Raw genomic sequence first — 20,876 nt, 5'->3', positions numbered from 1 at the left:
TTAAGGACAAAACAAGATAATATATTTAAGGTAATATTAAAAAGTATTCTTGTTCTGTTCAGTTGCAAACAGATAGAATGTGGGCAGCTTAATCATTTATTTAGTAATAGTTTATATAATTAGAAAAATAAATTTTTTTGATACAGGAAATTTATTTCCAGTAGTACTGTATAATGCATTGTGGTATTTTCCTTTCGTTCTTCTCTAAGTAGATTTTTTTTTGACTAGTTAAAAAATGAGTATATGCCTGTAAACAGAGAAAGGCCTTGAGAGGACATGGCTCAGCCATAACAGCAATACGCCTGGATCTAAGTAGATTTTCTTAATCACTTAATTTTCACACTAGTGTCTTGAACTACTGATTAAAGCCTTGACTAATTACACTTATATATGAAAAATATTTTTAAAAAAATATATAAATAAAAATTTAATATGGAAAAGACCCAAATGATAAATGGTAGGTTTAGCAAGACTTTTTTAAATGTCCGTTAATAATGCAATGGGAAAATTACTTTTAATTTATTTAGAAATGACAAAAATATCTAACACTGCTAATACAAATCATACTTATAAATGATTTGTTATTTTTTTCAATGGTCAAAGGAAATCTATGGCCTTAAAATTTGCAATTATCTTAAAGAAAAGACTCAGTGTCAAATATTAGAAATATTGACACTGATTTTAGAATTATGAGACTAACTCATATATTTCCATATTTACTGATAAATAAGGAATGACATGAGAAAAGTATGAAGGTCCAAAATTCCCAAATAAAATTATTTTAGATAAACAATTTTATAAATTAGACCAAGTAACAAATAATAGTGAGAGAGTGAAAATATCAATGTGTTAGTGTTCGTAGCTTTCTCGTGCACTCCTGACAGAGCATTTGGGCATCACTTCTGAGCTGTTTTTATCACTTCTCTCCATAAAGAAAAGAACTAATAAAAATTGGGCAGAATCCAAAGCAAGCAGTCAGAGAAGAAACCCTAGATTTCCAGGGGTAGACAAATCAGGAGAGAAAGCAAAAGAGGGAAAGGTTCCCAGGAATTTTGGTCTACCAGAGTCAGGAGCGAAGAAAATTTCCATAAGTCTCTCAGTAGCACGTGTCCTTTAACCCTTTAAGTATTTCAAAGAGAAAATATGAATGACTGAAATTTCTGTTGTAGCTATATTTTTTAAAAAAGCGACACTGCTTCTTGAATGAACTATGACAGTTTTAGCTTTATATACCAGACATAACTTCAAAGATGCAATAATTTTGAGGATCTTTAGTACTTCATATCCCAGGAATTATTTTCAGGCTCCATCCCAGTGCCCTGTTCCTTTTCTGTCACTCAAGATTGCTATCTGGATTTATACTGGGAGTACAGGACGCTGACAGCACAGCTGGTGCTCCTTTTGTCCCAGAGAGAGCACCCACCCACTTACCTTCTCTTTCCTTAAACACGTTTAAGGGTGTCTGACACAGTCTACTGAGTTCTCCAAAACACAAAGAAAACATAGCAAGTGTTCTCTGTGGTTCTGGTGAAACTCCGCTTCCTAGGCTTGAGGTGAGGCATAAGTCCCTCCCAGCCTTTACTGTTGCAGCCAAGAAGAAAGGAGAGTGGGATGCAAACACAATAAATGGTTATATTTTATTTCTACTATACTTTTCAGAGAATTAAAGGCAATAATCAGCAGAATCAATCCCACTATAAATGCTCTCAATAGAGCTACTTCAATTCTTCAATTGAATTTAGGATTGAGTCATTTTTTGTAACTTTTTATTTTAAAAATGACTCAGAAGAAGCTGTAAAAGTAATGCAGAGAGGTCTCGTGTATTCTTCACGCAGATTCCCTCAATGGTAATACCTTACAGAACCATGATACAGTGTCAAAACCAGGAAATTGTCTTTGTACAGTACCACTAACACTGTTACAGACCTTATTCATATTCCCAGTTTTTAAATACACATTTTTGGTGTATAATTCTGTTCAGTAATTTTATCACAAGTGTGGATTTGTGTAAGATCATCACAATCAGAAAACAAAAACTGTTCTGTCACCAAAAAGAAACTCCCTGTGTTACAACCACCTCCCAATCCTAATTCATGGAAAATACTAATCTGTTCTCCATTAAGATAATTGTGTAACTTGAAGAACGTTCTATACATGGAATCACAACATATGTAACCTTTTGAGACTGGCTTTTTTCGCTCAGCATAATGACTTTGAAATCCATCAAATGCATAGTGTAAATGAGGAGTCAGTTCCTTTTTACTGCTAAGTGTTCAATTGCGTGGGCGTAGCACCATTTGTTTTCACATTCGCTCATTAAAGAACATTTGCATTGTTTCCAGGTTTTTGGCTTGTATGAGCCCAAAGCTGCTATGAACATGGATGTACAGGTTTTTCAATGAATGTAGTTTTTCACTATTCTAGGGTAAATATCCAATAGCGTGTTTGCTGAGTTGTATGATAGACGCATGTTTTATTTTTATTAGAAACTGCCAATCTGTTTTCCAGATGACTGTATCATTTTATTTTCCACCAGGAATGTCTGAGAGATTCAATTTCTCCACATTCTCACAAGCACTTGGAATAATCAGTATTTTTTTTTTTTATTTTAGCCATTCTAATAGGTGTGTGGTACTATCTCATCATAGATATAATTTGTATTTCCCTACTGGCTAACAATGTTGAACATCTTTTCATGTGTTTATTTTCCAAACCTTATCCTTTCTAATGAAGGTGTCTGATTAACTCCTTTGCACATCTTCTAATTGAATTGTTTGTTTTCTTACTGTTGATTGCAAAGAGCTCTTTATATATTCTTGATAAAAATCCTTTGTCAGATATGTGATTTGCAAATATTTTCTCTTGTCCTGTGGCCTTTCTTTTTATCTAATCATTAAGATCTTTTGCAAAACAAAAGTTTCTAATTTGGATCACATACAATTTATTGATTTTTCTTTCATGGACCTATTTCTCTTTTAATCTCGAATCCTGACATTTTTGCGTTCTGAATGTTGGTGATGTTGGAAGAGTCACAACCTGGTTTTCAGCAGACTTCTTAGCTTGTCCTACAGAGTGAACTTATACCTCTGGTTGATATATGAGTCACTGATATTTTATTATCTTGGGGCTTGCATCATATGTGAAATTAAAATAATTTCTTTTAGGGGCTGGCCCCGTGGCCGAGTGGTTGGCTTCGCGTGCTCCGCTGTGCTGGCCCAGGGTTCAGATCCTGGGCGCGGACATGACACCGCTCGTCAGGCCACATTGGGGCAGCGTCCCACATCCCACAACTGGAGGGACCTGCAAGTAGGATGTACAACTATGTACCAGGGGGGATTTGGGGAGATAAAGCAGAAAAAAAAAAGATAAAAAAATAAAAATAAAAAATAAAAAAAAATAATAATTTCTTTAAAATGATGTGTTATAATAGCCATATATAATTTCCTGTGATTGGCAACTGAACTATCTTTTCAGAGTAGGGTAGAGAGCATTTATTCATAATACAATGAGTTGAAATAATAGAAACCTGGAGCCTCACCTACATTTCAGATATTTTGTATATATGGGAAAGATGAGAGTTAAAGGTAGAATATTCATATAATCCCAAACTACCAGAGGTTTACCTTAAGGAACCATAGGAATTAAATTCCTTCCATATTTAATTGCAAAATATATTGCTAAGATTATTACATGTATATCAATATCTCCATCACACGATTAAGTCTGACAATTTGCCAAAATAATTCCTAAGATTATGTATTACCAGTGGATGATGGGAATCCTAAACTCATTAAAATTTTTATGACATATTCAGATTTTTCAATTAATAGTTTTTTATCATTTTTGATGGATACTCATTCATACAAAGTCTATTAGGTCAGATACTATGAGCCTTTTTCTTTATGGTCTGACAAAGTTATAGTTTTAATCTCTTCTTTTTATAGCCCATAAATTTAGTGATGAAAATGGAGAAACTATATACTATTGGGGATCATCTTGATGCTTATATCCTATTTTATGAAAGCATAGAGCCTAAAAGATTGAATCAGGTATAGAAAGAAAACAATTCTATTTCAAGTACATAGTTTATTGACGTTAATAAAAAGGTTAGTAACCAAAAACAGTGATTGGTTATATATAACTGTCAATTATTCAAGAATTTCTATAATGATAAAGAAATTTGTCTTCTTAATGACAGATGAAACAGATTTTTGGTTTTTAACCAATTAATGTGTGATATTTGTCAAGGCACTTAACCTCTGTTGTTCAGATAACCTTCTGTGTAAAATGTCTGATGATGGGCACTAGACACCACTGCATCTTCCAATGGCTTTTGATGATTAATTAGCCACATGGGCACATTTATACACTTATTAAGATAGTGGGTAATAATTAGAGGTTTTCGTGTCCTGTTTGTTATAGAAGGCTATTCAGACGATTGTTAGCATTAACATTGGGTGATTTATAAAGTTTTTTTTTTAAAGATTGGCACCTGAGCTAACAACTGTTGCCAATCTTCTTTTTTTTTTTCCCTTGCTTTTTCTTTCCAAATACATAGTTGTATATTTTAGTTGTGGGTCCTTCTAGATGCGGCATGTGGGGCACTGCCACAGCATGGCCTAATGAGCGGTGCCATGTCTGCACCCAGGATCCAAACCGGTGAAATCCTGGGCCACCGAAGTGGAGTGTGTGGACTTCACCTTTCTGCCACAGGGCTGGCCCCGTTTATAGTTTTTATTTGAGCAAAGTAATGGGAATATCCTGGTGAATGAATAAAATTATTTCCTGACTTTATTTTTCCATTTATTTCCACATCTATTAAAAACAAATGAGCATAAATGAAAAAGGAACAGAAATGCAATTGATTTTGTTGTATTAGAATTTTGGCTGAGTGCATTTGATAATTCAATCAAGTCCTTCTGTCAGTACCAATTTGTTATAGCATTTGATATTCTAGGAACAATAAAGATTTTGCCATAATAATCTGACCTTCTGCAAGCTAGGAATAAACCTTCAATGCATCAGTTGCAAGGAAAACTCTAGATTAGTTAGTAATTTCCCATTTCGCTTCTGCAATTTTATAAGAAAAAATCATGTTTTAAATTTAATTAGGTGCAAGTCAGCAATAAGCGGTACTCTTTGTTTTAAACCTGCCATTCCACATCTGTTTTGTATCAAAATTTTATATAAGCATAGATAAGTTTCTGGACTCTCTATTCTCTTAACATTTATGTATCTCCTTTCCAACAGATCATTTCCTAGTTACCATGATTTTTAATTGTCAATTTCTAAGTTACAATTATACCCAAACTTAGAATCTAATGACAATAAACATTTGCTACCTTGCACTTTCTTTTTTGTCAGCAATCCAAACATAGCTTCATTGTGTGCCTCTGGGTCAAGGTCTCTCATGAGGCTGTAGTGCAAGTATTGACTCGGCAACAGTGTCATTTAAGTGCTCAACTTGTGGGAGGATCTACCTCCAAACTTGTTCAGCTTGATCCCTCCCCACCTGGGGCTCTCCACACGGCTGCCTTGTGAGGTGGCAGCTGGAGTGTCATCCCACAGAGACAGCAATCTGAGGAAGAGTGAGAGAGCGTACACCCAAGACAAAAGTCACAATCTTTTTCTTACCTAATGTCTAAATTGGCATCACCTTATATGTCCTATGCTATTTATTATGTACAAATCAATAAATTCAGGAAAGGCCTAAGAGGAGAGAGGATAACACAAGGTGTGAAGACCAGGAAGTAGAAATCACTGAACTCCATTTTAGAGGCTGCCTACCACAAAGTATATTTATAATTAGAATTTCTATCTGATAGGGCAACTGCCACCAATATATCCTTCTTTGAGAGTATCTTGACTACCCTTAGGACTTTATTATTCTATATAATGTTAATATGCTTACCAAGTTTCCAAAAGAATAAAACTTCTACTGGCATTTTGATTTGAATTGCATTGAATCTATAAATCTATTTAAAGAGATAGATAAGTTTGCAATATTGATCATTCTTATCTGTGAAAATGGATTAAATGTTGTTGATTTATGGATCCTTTAAAATTTTTCTATAAAGTTTAATTTCTTTCTCCTACGAAAATTTTTATATTGTGTGTTAGATTCATTAATTTATTGTTCATTTATGTATTTATTTATGCAGTTATTTATTTAATATCTAGTATTGCTGTCCTTTCTACTAAGCCTGTGGATAAAGAATTGAACAAAACAGACAAAATCCCTACCCTTATATAATTTATATTTGTTTAGAAGAGAGAGAGAGAAGAGAGTGTAAATAAATTAAGTAAAGTTTGTAGCATATTAGATGGTTGAAAGTGCTATAAAAATAAAACAGGGACAGGAGAGAGAATGAGGAAACAGAGAAAACGTAATTTTAAAGATAGTGCTTAGGTTATCTCCCACTGAGAAGTTAACATTTGAGAAAAGACTTGAAATTGATGAGTGAGGAAGCCAGATGAATACCAGGGGAGAGAGCATTTAAGACAGAAAGCCAAGGAAGTGACAAATCCTGGAAGCCAGTGCAGGGTGGGTTTGATTTAAAAGATCAGTGAAGCCTTTGTGACAACATCAGAGAGAACAACTGAAAGATGATACCAGGTCTGAGTGGGAAGCCGTATCCTGTCATTCCTCTTATCAATTTTAGTAGCCATTCATTCTTCTCTCAGTGAACTAGAAAGCCCATGGATAGTTTTTGAGCAGAAGAGAAACATAATACAAATTTATTTTATTAAGATCCCCATTGAGGCTATTGCAGGTAACCATACAGAATGGAAATTTAACCCAAGGTGTAGTAATGGATGATAATTGATAAGTGATCAAATTCTGAATATATTGTAAAAGTGTAACCAAACAAATGGCAAGCAGGCCACATACAGCTTATGAAAAAAAGAGAGATGCCAAAGATGACCCTAGGGAATTCTATATGAGCAACTAAAAGAATATATTAGCCATCAACTGATATGGGAAGGTGGAACAGGTTTGTGGTGGTGGGAGATCAGTAATTCAGCATAAAACATTCAAGTGAATTTTTAGTTTATATAAGTAGAAAGTCTAGGCTTCTGCACTAATCTTTTTTTTTGTTTTTTTAAATATTGGCACCTGAGCTAACAACTATTGCCAATCTTTTTTTTTTTTTTTTCTGTTTTTATCTCCCCAAATCCCCCCGGTACATAGTTGTATACCTTAGTTGCAGGTCCTTCTAGTTGTGGCATATGGGACGTCGCCTCAACATGGTCTGATGAGCGGTGCCATGTCCGCGCCTAGGATCCGAACCAGCGAAACCCTGGACCACTGCAGCGGAGCACGTGAACTTAACCACTCGGTCACGCGGCCAGCCCCTGCACTAATCTTTTGGGTCTTCTATTCAGTGTATCTCCAGGATCCCCCCTTTTTCTCACTGCGTATATTCTGGGTCCCATATTTTCTTTTTAGATGTTGTTGTTTCATTTTTATACATGCCATTTTTGGGGGGCAGGGTGGTCAGAAGTCAGAAATTAATTTAAAAATCAACAAAATCAATGAAAATATATATCAGAAAGTGAATATTGTTCTGCAGAGAAGTGAAATAGAATGATGTGATAATGTGATAGTAAGTCATTGGTTAAGAAAAGGCCACTCTGTGACAGGGACACCAAGGCTCAGAAATAAAAAGGTAAGATGTCAGCTACGTGAAGATCAAGGGAAAGCATATTTTAAGAAGAGCAATCAACAATTGCAAATGTCCTGGGGCAGTAACAATATGAATTATTTGAGAAATCCAGTGTCTTTGGAAAATAGTGAGAATGTGGGAGAATAAGTAGTTAAGAGAGATACAAACCTATCTTGTAGGTTTTGTAATCCAATTTAAAGAGTTGGGGTCTTATTCTAACTGCTTTGGGAAACCATTGAAACAATTTAAGCAGGGAAATTACACAAATGATTTTGATTGGAAAAGTTTCTAATAACTGTCTTTGTAGGAAATGGAATGTAAAGACCACGATCAGAAGCAGAAAGGCCATTAAGTGTGTATTTTAGTAGTCTTGGGGACACATAATGGTGATGTGAGTGGTTGTGGTAGAGATGCAATACTTGAAGGAATTTGATATACATTTTAAAGATAGAGATTGGAGAGTTTGATGATGGATGAGATGGGGGTTTAGGGAAAGGGAAAAAACAGATATATGTCCTTGATTTTTATGTTTGGTAGATATAATACAGAACAGAATTAGGAAAAACTGGGGAGGCACATATGGCATGAGAGGGCGGGGATTAATAATTCTGTTTTGTGTCTATGTTAACATTAAGATGTTTTAGATTTTCAAACAGAGATGTCCAAGGAATTTGTACATTTAATTCTGGAGATCTGTGGAGATAATGGAGGTGAAATTCATAGATTTGGGAGTCAAGGAGAGTTTCGTGTTTCCAGAGGTGGGAAAAGTGTGATCAAAGGGGAGGTGAAGTTGGAGAAACAAAGGCAGACATGGGCCAAATTATTACTTAAAAAACATATGAGCTTATGTATTGAGTTAATTGGAAATTAAAATAATATACTCTAGCAGTTGTGTCAAAGATAGAGCATCTTCACTCCTTTACATACTTTAAGGACTTTTTAATACATCAGCTTGTGTCTGCAATTATAATTCAGTTGATACTCAGAGAGATCCTACCACATTCTCAACTTTTATTCCCTCAGTCTTTCAAGCTACATTTTCTCTTGCAGGCTGTCTCTAATATTGAGTGACCTTTTTCTATAACACACTGGTCTGAAATACTAACATCGTATAATGTCAAAGATCTTACACTATCTGTCTTTGTACGCACTTTGTATTAATCATTCACCAAAAGGTTTTCATATATTCTTTAGAAGGCCAGAGACTTTTAGATCCATTATTATTATTCCCAGCATCACTGTAATAAATCATTGGACTACTTGTATATAAAATAAAAAACCTATTGAAAACCTCAAATAAAATTGGCCTATACAAGTGAATCAATTTTGAACATGTTTTACTTAGAATGCATCTGTCACCAAAGGAAAACATTAGGGATTAGAATAAAGTTGGTTAGAAATGTGAAGGAAATCAAGCTAGGATTTCAGCTAGTACAGAATATATGGGGGCCAACTATTTGGGCGACCCTCTTAAAAACAAAAGATTTTGATTCTTAAGGTTGTCAAGAAGTTTCAGCTGTTTCTTATTAAATTCCTTCAGCACCATCATGTTGACAAGTAGAATTGGCTGTTTCACATTCTTACAGCACAAGGCTAATCTTAATGTCAGTTAAGCAGGTTATAGCGATTCCTACTTCTCATTCTTTCCATTACTGAGCATGTTTGTTCTGTTTTAGACAAGAAACTCTCTATGATGCTTTTACTTCTTCTCCAAATGGAGCTTTTGACGTGAAAATGTCTCACGTTTATAATTATAGCCTTAGAAATGGTACATTTAACTCTTTTCTATATATAACACTTCTAATAATTCATATACACCACAATCTGAAGCCAGAAACTGATGCTGCTTTTAAAATATATTGTAAAATGTACAGGCTAAAAATTCAACGTGACTTTATTAGAATATCACATTTTAAAATTCAGGTTTCCAAAACTAATTTTAAGGGAGAAGGAAAATATTACTTTTTGTAAATCTCTTTCTCTCACATCAAAATATTGTGTCTAAAACATTGTGAATGCGATGAAGCTGAATGAAATTAGTGAATCCTTTAAAATCCCTGTATTTTCTTAATAGCAAGTGTACATAGAAAAAAGGTGACTCTGATCCTCTCTTGCTCTCCTGCAGGTCGTATTGTTTCTTTCCAACCGTGCTACCACTGAAATACTATTCTCCCCAAGGATATTTTGAACTAATACGGCTTTAAATACTTTTCTCCTGGCAGCTGCTTAAATATTTAAGAAAAGAACTTTTTAAGTTTAAAAAGCTTAACATATTTGACAAGAGTTAACCTGCTGTCTGGACATGAATGATCGTTTATTTCTGGAATGCCATCACAGTCTAATTTTAAAAACCTAGCAAACACATTCTGGTAAAATGATCTCACTTCCAGAGAGTGCAAGTTATCTCTAAATTGAATTTGATAATAGCCATTGTATATTTAAAAAACAGCAATGTCGACCTTATGACATTCCAAGAAAATTCCTATCAACTGATATCAACCTTTGTTATGTCTATTTTCATAAGAGAAATGTACCTAATGTTTTTAACCTGGTATTCATAAATAATCTTTTCTAACAATATATTGTAAACACTGTGTCTCATTATTTTATGTTTTCTGAGTACACAATCACTTCTAGTTGCTGTTTTCTATCAAGAAAATCAAACATAGTTTGCTTAGCTAGTCAATTCTGATAACTTTGCAGGAAAGTTTGAGAGAAAATGGAAATTTTCTAGGATCTACTTTAAATTCACAACTTCTGAAAATATTAATATGTAGGATTTTTTTGATGGAAAGATTTAAACTTGCATTCTGACATACTTATTGAAGAAACTATCACACAATTTTGTTTTCACATATTTATGGGATTCAGAAGCTGCTCACTGAACTGATAATAAAGACTCACTGAACTGTGGAGATTCTTGCATTTTGCTGAACTCGGATATTATCTTCAGGCATATTGTTTATATAGGATGTTTTGAGAAATCTTATGTCCAGAATAAGTGAATTTCCCACTGGAAACAAATGGTGATGATATTACAAGATTCATGTATTTCTTTCAGTAGCTTCTCTTTGTTCATAATTTACTAAAAATGAAAAGGCATGAGGATGTGGACTTACGATTAAAGATTGTTGATCGATGCACATATTTATATCCACTCCTTCCTAAATTCTAACTCGTAATATATCAGAGAATAAAAATTGTATATACACAAAAAGACAAAAATAATCAAGTAGGAGAATTGATCAAATGAGAGGCCAAAAAAAAAAAAAGACTAGGGAAAATGGAAAGGAGATGGAAAATGTTCTAAATCACTTCTCAGAAAGGTACTGGCAAAATAGTCAGAAATGAGAGCAGTACGAATATATTTTCAGAAATGCAAGGCGTTAAAATGTTATATTAAACACTAAGCCTTTCTCAGAGGCTGCAATCCACTATAAATTATAAAGTAAAACAAGAAAAAGAAAAACATAGGGTCTAGGAATGTATACAAGATATTCAACATAAGATTGAGACACACACAATTCCCAAGGCAACTATGAGCGGGCATCCCAGAAGGACAGCTGTGGACATCTCAGTAGGACAGCTGTGGAGCACAGATACCAGCGGGAGCAGGCAGTTCAACGTAGAGTAAGAGAATGGTAGACCATGGGAGATTGTTTTTAATGAATCTGTGGGCAGTTGTATAGTTTTCTTTTTGCTGTTTTAAAAATGTTCAGTGCTGAATTAGCAGCATTAGAGAAAACTATGCAAGCAAATAAATTAGTCAGTTATAAAGCTAGATCAATGGAACAGCTAACAAAAATGTCTATTAGAATGGGGGCCAGCTGTGAACAGCATTTAGGTGGTCATAATACTAATTCAACCAGTTATCATACAATCTTATTTATAAAATGGGTGGAACAGATGTGTGTCAATAGTTAATGCCTACATTTTTTAAAGAAAGGAAAAAAGAAGAATAGCAGAAACATGTTATTTTAAAATGTTTGCCTAAACACCAATAAGTACGTTATTTAAAAATAATTTTGCTAAACGCCAGTAGAAAACACTGAAAAGAATTGAAAGTTTGTCTTTGGGAGGTAAGAATCAAGGGAGCAGGAGAGTGTGGGAAAGAGAACCACTGATTTGTTTTATTTTGGTGTAAGTTTGTATAAGACACTTCCTTTACATTATTTCATAAACTTGTGATTTACATATGTCTGGAGTTCCTAACAACCTCTTTTATGCCAACTAACCACTGCAACAATCTATGTTTTGCCTCAACAATGCTGCAGTCCAAGCAGCAGGCACAACCCCATGTCGCTTTACCATATGTCCACACCAAGGGGCCCTCACCCGCTGCCCTTAGCTTTTCCCTGTTGGTCCTAAGACGACCTGCAAATCCGTGAGACATGCATATCACCCTCACGTGCCCCACACCAAAGAGACATAAAGAATAGTTTTGACCAGTGAGAGGCAGGAGCCAGCAAATAAATTCTTCTCCTTCCACTCCAGGGCTAGACTGCTGATAAGCAAGGCAACGCATTCTGCATCTCAGCGAAACAGTCTAACTTGATACAAAGTTAGTGGTAGCCACCCTGGTAATACATGGCTTTGTTTTCTCTCTGACATTTCCTGCCTCACTCACATCTTCCCACCTCTCATTTCTTTCAGATTATACTTCCCAATAAAGTAGTAGCCTGTGAGTGTTTACCTCAAGGTCTACTCTCTAAAAAGCCCACAATAAAACAACTGATCCCAACCTAAACTGGTGATAAAAATGTGTCATTTATGCACATCACAAATGTTAAAGATTTCACCTTTGATTAATAGGAATGAGGTCTAAGTGGATGGAGAGGCATTGGCTATATGGGAACTATGGCACTTGAATGGTGTGAGGGAAATAATAACGATAATGACTAAAGAGAGAGCTGGCTTCTGTTAATGACATTGGAAGGTCTATAGAAAGAAAATTACAGGCTCAGGGCAGCCAACTGGAAATGGAAGGAGTGCTGTAAAACTGTAAAAGCAAAGAGCTTCTGCGACAGCTTTGGAGTAGACTCTCATCTCCTACAGGCTTAGGGCAGCTTTTATTGAAAGTTAAGTCATAGCTCTAATTGTAAAGATAGCAAAGCTGATAATTAAAATTAATGGCCAGCCTTGAAAATGTTCTTATATTTTACTAATGCTTTGATAAGTAAATATCAGGAACTTGTGATCTGGCAAGGAGATTGAGGAAACTGAGCATGACAATATTGAACTCTTCTGTTCTCCCCAACTGTCTGGGCGAACATAAACAGCACCCTTTGGGGAAGTCCCCTTGGCACAGCGATTAAGCTCTCACATTCCACTTCTCAGCGGCCCAGGGTCCTTCAGTTCGGATCCCGGGTGTTAACATGGCACTACTTGGCAAGCCATGCTGTGGTAGGCATCCCACATATAAAGCAGAGGAAGATGGGCATGGATGTTAGCTCAGGGCCAGTCTTCCTCAGCAAAAAGAGGAGGATTGGTGGCAGATGTTAGCTCAGGGCTACTCTTCCTCAAAAAAAACAAAAACAAAAACAGCACCCTCTTTCCAGTATTACATGTGAAGGATGTCCTCATATCCGAACACGTGCAATGACCTCACAGGAAGCAAGTTCCTCAAAAGGCAATGCCTTCTCTCCTCAATATCTCTCTGTACCACCTCTCATTGCCTTCAGGCCATTAGTCACAGTCACTTCTTAGAAGAGCCTGGGCAGGGCAATGTGGTTCATCAAGCAAGAGGCTACAGTTGATTTGGTAGACAGAATATAGAATCTGATTAATAAGTCCTGCATAAACTACAGGAGCACTTTAGGAGTAGACAGAACGAGTATAGGAACAAGACAGGAAGGATATAAGCCTGGATTGTAGAAACTATATTGATGTGGCCTTATTGTTGCTCAAGATGCTATTCACTGGAAGGAAAATTGACCTAGTCCTCATAGTATCTAGAATGTCTCCTTAAAAAGTGAACACGACGATGACCTAGAATAAGTGAGAGGAAAATGACAGATGCATTTTGTTGGAGTATTGAGGAAGGGGTAGGGAGGTTCATAATGTATTTAGCATGTAATACTAATAACTGTTTTCTCGATGAGCCCAGAGGACACTCCCTTTACTGAGGAAATAAGGAATGGGCTGGTGAGGGAACCATTGGTATCTTTGAGAGACTCCATGATGGCTATCCTCTATAGACAGGGGTTCATAGTGGGCACTGCTCCCATGGAACTTGAGTCCACAGTATTACTGATATGGGAGACTTCAGAATTTCAGCATTTAACGACTTACATCTGGCTACGACTGCATGAAAAGTCATCTCCCACCCAATGCCCAGGTGTAAATTAGCCACAGAACCTCTTGATTGAAAAAGTGCTGAGTCTTCTCGAACAAAGACACTTAAATGCCACTGCAAGTATATGTGATAGATATTCCTGAGATCCTACCCAAAAGGTTCAATGGTCACTTCTGAACTCTTAGATTTTAGATCTTAGTTGACACTGCTGTAAGGGCACCATAAATATTATAAAAGTTAGATAATTAAACAGACTCACTGAACTCCACAGAGCATATTATTCTAAGGCTCTATTGAAGACAAATGATATAATACCAGGGGAGAAAATGAGTGTAGACATGTTTTGAGACCAAAAGATTTCCAGGATTTACACCTACTATTTGGCTGTTGAACTGGTAAATGCATTCTTCTCAACATTTACCCTTAGTGAAGATCAAATTCAGCTCATCTTTATGTGGCAAGGGCAAAAGTGCACATATACTGTCTTGCCCCCAGACTAATTGAAAGCTTCTGCTCTCTGTCATAACATAGTCTGAGACCTTGACCCTGACATTCCAAATAGTAGTGTTGCACATTATACTAATGAAATCATGTGTATTTGGTTCTGGTAAGAAGAAAGTAGTAAGTACCTTAAATTTCATTGTAAGACAAACTCATTCCAAGAGATTAAAGATAAATTTCCTAAAGATTCAGAGGCCTACTACATAAGAAAGGAATCTAGTTGTCTGGGACGTGTCAGGACCTCTAAGGTAGGGGACATTTTGTTTTTAATCTCACATATCCTACCATTTAGGCACAACACTTAATGACCCTCTCTGTATTGCAGAGAGAATATAATGCATTTCAGAATACTATTGTGAACATTTTGGTAGACTTGGAAGGCTGACAATTTCAAGAGGATCTCAGAGCAACAGCAGGTTCTGAGTAGGTTGAGAGTGTGTTACAAGCTGCATTGACCCTTGGGCCATATAGCCCTGCTGATCTGATGTTGCTAGAGATATATGTCATAGATGAGGATGCTTTGCTCTCAGAAAGCTTCAGTAGAAGAGCAGTAGTACAGAATCTTAAGATTATGGAATAGGGCTGTGATTTCTGGATCATAAAATTAACCACCATTTCTAGAATAGCTACTCACTTTGCTACTCGACATTTGAACATGAGACATCAAGTGAGTATGTAATTATATGAGACCTTCATGAAGTGGATATTATTCGAGTTACCAAGTGACAAGGTTAAGCAGAAATTAAAATAATCTATTGTCCATTGAAAGTGGTTTGTTTGAGATCAGGCCAGAGCAGTTCAGAAGACATGGGTCAATTACATAATAAGAGTTACAAACTACCACGTTACCTACCTCACAACTATAGTGTCATGGGGGTTTCTCTAGAACTAACTGATAGAGATGAAATGGATGTAGACCTGGCTTAAAGATGAGGTAGGGATTTGGGTTGCTGATAGGCAGATATTTAAAAATGTCACGTCATAGCTCTACTTAGGGATGCCTCCTTGTGAGCAGAGTTGTGACCATTATACTTGCATACAATTCATCTGGATTGCAGTGGATGGAGAAGGTGCCTAAAGTGTGGGTCTGTGTGGTCACCTGATGAAAGACTGAATGTTTCACCAGGGCTTTGGAAAGAATAAGGCTTGATGGAAGATGAGGATCATGGAACTCTGAGAAGGAGGAATGGAAGAAAGCACAAAATCTACATATATTTGAGTCTCACTTCAATTGCCACCAGAAAGGAATATCAACCATTTTCTCTTCTGAGCTACTCCAGGGTTGGTACAATGAACTCATTAACAGAAGCATCATGGTGGTAAGGATTGCAGTTATGAAATGACCTAATTTCACGAGCTTCCTCTCACTGAAGCTAATTCTAGCCACTGCCACTGATAGACAATTGATGTTTATCAATTTATGTCAAAACTGCAGATAGAGGCAATGCATGGTCCGTGGACCCTGTTGGTCATGGGGCTGGGGAGTAGGGTCTTGGTTCACGAAAAGAAATGATGTTCAGGCATGATTAAAAAATAGCAGCAGTTAAAACGCAGGCATCAACAGGACAAAATACCCTGGGATGAGCCAGGGCAAGAGGTGCAGCTTTCACTTAGGTCATACAGGCCAGGCCACTGAGCCATTCCTGGGAGCCAGCTTCCGGCCAGAGGAAGGACAACCAGCTGGGACAATGAGCACTTGATAATGAACCATTCAGACGATTGGTATTAGGTCACTTATATCAGATCTCCCACGCTGGAGAGGCAGAAATCCATCTATACTGTAGTTGATAACTATTCTAGATATCAGATATTTGTTTGTCTGGATATGTTCCATGTTCAGTGCCTCCAACATCCCCACTATCTAATGGCTCAAGGATGAGCTAAATACATAAATCTATCTAGATATATATTTGTGTGTGTGTGAGTGTCTTAAAATAAGCATAGTCTGGTAGACCAGTGTAATGACAGTTAAAGGCTCTTCTAAAGAGCCAGCATGAACAAAACACTCTGTAGTACTGAGACATTGTTCTCCAGGATGTGCTAGATATACTTACCCAAGAGGAGACATACAGTTGTGTGCCTCAATAGCTCAATAGATTCAGAACCAAGGAGTGGAAGGTTAACTTCCATCATCATCATTTTCAGTGTGTGCTTCACATCTTTTGGATCTTAGATACTGTTAGGTTCAAGGTCTTGGTTCCTAGGAGAGGAATACCTCTCCCAAGAGAAACACTATGAGTTACACTGAACTAGAAGCAGAATTGACCTTCTCTCCATGTTGGCTTCCTCACACCAATGAATCAAAAGGAAAAGAAAGGATTTACAGAACTATTTGAATTATCAATCCCATTTATCAAGGTGGATTATAGTTTCCTTTACACAGTGGGGAGAAGGAAAAGTATGTCTGGACCCCGGAGATTTTATGGGGTATTTCTTGGTGTGTCCATGCCCAGGATGAATAAGAAATGGTAAACTGCAGCAATCACCTGTTAACAAGGGCCAGTACCTAAAAGCATAAACCTCTCAAGGATGAAGGTCTCAGCCACATCACTAGTCAAGTAACGTAGGCCAGTAAAAATTCTGGATAAAAGTGAAGGAAATATATATTGAATGGGTTGTAGAAGAAGGAGACCATGAACATCAATCATAGCTTTAGGAAAAGCTGCAACAATGGGGACTATAGATTGTTTCACTAATTTTCTCCTTATCTTTTCAGATATTGTGACTAGTCACCAATTAGAAGGAAGTTCTGTGATTGTTTGAATTTGTCTGTTTACTTTCTCAGGTAGGAAGTGAACGCATATTATTCTTACAAAATTTGGAGGCTCCATAGAGTTGGATGTGAGCTTGATAATAAGGCCACAAAGAGATATGGACCAAACACAAACTCAGGCGCATTTACCTGATGCACAGCAAAGCCAATCACTGAATTGCCAGAATTGTAGCAAGGAAACAGGTTTATTATCAAAAGGCAGCCAGATGAGGAGATGGGAATAAACTCAAATCCACCTCCATGAAGGGTTTTTATCTAGGGTTTTGAGTAGGGGAAGGGAAGCATGGCCTTGCTGACTGGCACCCTCCCATGACATTTATCTTGAGTCTTTGGCATCACCTTTTGCCTGCATTTGATCTTATGAGACTGAATCTCCTTTCTTCTTGACCATCTCTAGTTTAACTTTTTGGAAAAACAACTCAGCTAATCATGTTCTAAGGAGGAACAGAAAGATCTGGTTAATCTTAGGCAACAGTCACTTAGTAATTGCTGTATAGGTGTGTGTACAGTTGCCGCTAGCAAAGCTTATCTTGTTTTTCTACTCTCTGCTAGGGAAAAAAAATTTAACTCATCCGTCCTCTGTCTCAAATGGACTAACATGGACTGAGTATGAGAGCGACTCTTGAATCTGTTTCTTGGTCCTTGTGATATCGACCCTGATATCAGTTTCTCCACATTAAACCTAGCATATATGGGATTAAAAGCAAAACACCCATTCCCTGCTTACTCTCTGGCTTCCTGGCTCCAGAATCCACTATCATCCATGGAGACAGACACCGTCAAGGACAAGCACCTGGACTATCTCCTCACACAAAGAGATACGGGCTGGTGGGAAAGCTGCTGACAACAAGGTCGTGAGCTCCCTCCTGTCTGCAAGTAGTCTCAAGGCCAAAGACAGGCTGGTGGGAGAGCTCCGACCAGCAAGGCCATATGCTCCCCCTGCCCTACCTAAAGCCCCAAATAAAACCCCTTCCTTTTAGCTTTCCTGGGAGTTTGGGATTTGCACGTTAGTTGCCCTCTCTCCTTGCTCAGTGCTGTGCTAAAATAAAATTCCTACTTTCTTCCACCACACCTGGTGTCAGAGATTGGCTTGCTGTGCAAGAGGTAAGCGAACTCACTTCAGGTTCGGTAACACTTGGTCATTTATTTCACCCTACATTCCATTGGGGTAACCAACTATGAACAGATTTTGCTCATTATAAATCAATTGTACTGATTAAAAACGTAAACAGGCACAATTATTCCATCTCTATATATCATTATTTTGATCATCAATCATTAACTTGACTATTTGAATTACTTTTTGAATTATTTAAATTATTTTGGATCCCTTTATCCTGTTAATGTCTGGTTATTTTAATTATGAGAGGATGTGTTTAATTGATTAGTAGAAATTTAGAAAAAGAATCTTAAAATATTTAGCTCAGTTCCTTTTCTTAAATTGCCTAATACAATACCTGTATTTCCAGCAATAGATGTTTTTGATACCAATAATTATAGTTCAGGCCAAATCACCAGGAACTAAAGATAAGTTAAAAGTCAATATCCTAGGAAAATACAGATTCAGTGTCAAGAACCCGAGAGGAAATAAGGAGTGTCCATTTCCGTTTTATAATTGTGTTGAAATACAATTATTGCAAATCTTATTTAAATAGAAATCATCCTTAGAAAACTAATCCTTCAAATAATTTGTATTCAAATCCAAATATTTATTTTATAACTGTATTTGAATAGCATTTTAAGTTGAATTTTTAAAAGTATTCTTGAAATATTTTTAATATGAAAACTAGTGCCATCCCAATAACGTCTAAAGGACTCATTGTAATGTTCATAATCCACAAACAGTTCAGTTCAGCTGCAATGAATATACCCAAAAGTGATTGTGTGTAAGCTACTTTGGGAAAATTCTCCTTTCCATAATAATAGTCTATTTTGTATTAATGAAGTGCTTTCTTGAGAAGAACCCCAAAAGGCTTTATAAATATTATTTCATTAATCCCCCGAACACTCATGTGGCAAGTATGTGGCAAGAATTATTATTCCACTTTGTTATATAAATGAGCCAAAGATGGTCTCTATATTGGTCCCTAGGTGGTTTATTTCTTCACTTCAGGCTGAAGCTTGTTATTTTGAAAGCTCATGGGTGCCAAACGCTAATTTTTACGTATCCAATTATTTCAGAAATAGCCCAAGAAAGCAGATTTTTAGCCATTCAGAGCCTGCCTGCTCTGCATACTTGTGCAACTTCACCGTGAATCTGCTGTTCATTGTTAAGACACAGGCTTGTAGTTCTGAAGCCCCGTTCTTCTATGACCCTTTGGAGCTCTCTGACCCAGAGACTCTCTGGCAGACAGCTGAGCAACGTCACTTAGACATGTAAGTGCCCTCTCTGATCCTTCTCTGCCCTGAGAGTTCCCTACCTTCCTTCCCTTTTGGATGGTAGGCCCTCACCTTAGGCATCTGGATGGTCTCTTGCTGTTAGGGAATTCTCCTCTGGTGCAATCCAGTCCAAGCACTGCCCAATAAAGCTTACTGTGTGTTACTACCTCTTGTGATCATTATCTTTTTCTTTGATCAGATCCCAAGTCCCTCGCACCTCCTACAAACTTTTAGATGGAAAATTGGGTAGCAACCTCAGGTGGTTGTGTAGTGGGCTGATAGCAGACAATGGGTAACTCAGCCCTGAAACCCCAGCTCAGTGCTTTATCCAGGCATATTTCTCCTTTTAAGTTACTGTTTTCCATAATCTGGTTTATGCAAATACATATGATCCCTAGAGTGTGCTCATCTTATCACGTCCTTTCACTGTTTTTACAGAGGTTCAGTGGGCAAATCAGAATGTAACAAATACCACATTTGATACTGGGATTTAGTTAATGCTTATAATGAGGCATTTTTTAGAGGTAATAAGGTTAAGGTTTGTTGAATGTCATACCAAAATAACTAAAATGCTATGGTTATACATGTAAATTTTCTTTCTTTATTTTCTCATGTCATTAATGCCATGTCTATAGAGAACAATTAGTAAAAAGGAGAACCAGCATGACGATTCTACGTATTTTATATTTTTCTATTTATATTCTAGTTTTATAGATGGGAATGTGTCCGAAGAATAAAAATATATTTTGACGAAAGTGCTTCTGGTTTGAACTGTGGAAGAAAAATTTCAGGGAAGAGGACACAGAGACTACATGACATGCTGTGAAAGTTCTTGAGTCTACAGATCATATTATAGCAGCAGAAGTGGGACAGAATCTTTATGTCATTGAAATGTTGTGATCAAACATAAACTCCTGTCTCATTGAGTCTGCAAATTTCACACCAAAAATAAATGAAAAATCCAAGGAAATTAGGTGACACATAAAGAAGGACACTAAAAGAAACTGAAGCCTTTGGCACCTACAGCTACAGGAGACAATAAACACGACCCAGCCTAGCCAAATTAACACAGAGCTCACAGTAAGGGCCTGTTTATCTCAGTTCCTATTACCCAGTGTATTTTGCCTGGCTTTCATTGAGAAATTACAAGGCATACTAAAGATAGGAAAACAAGCAGTCTGAAAAGAAAAAGCCTGCATCAGAAAAAAACTCAGATATGACACAGATTTGGGGATTATCAGTTAGAGCATTTCAAATAAAC

The sequence above is a fragment of the Equus przewalskii genome, chromosome 27 (assembly GCF_037783145.1).
Source record: "Equus przewalskii isolate Varuska chromosome 27, EquPr2, whole genome shotgun sequence".
NCBI lineage: Eukaryota > Metazoa > Chordata > Mammalia > Perissodactyla > Equidae > Equus > Equus przewalskii.
The sequence above is the reverse complement of the archived record's forward strand: the minus strand, read 5'-3'. Positions refer to the sequence as shown.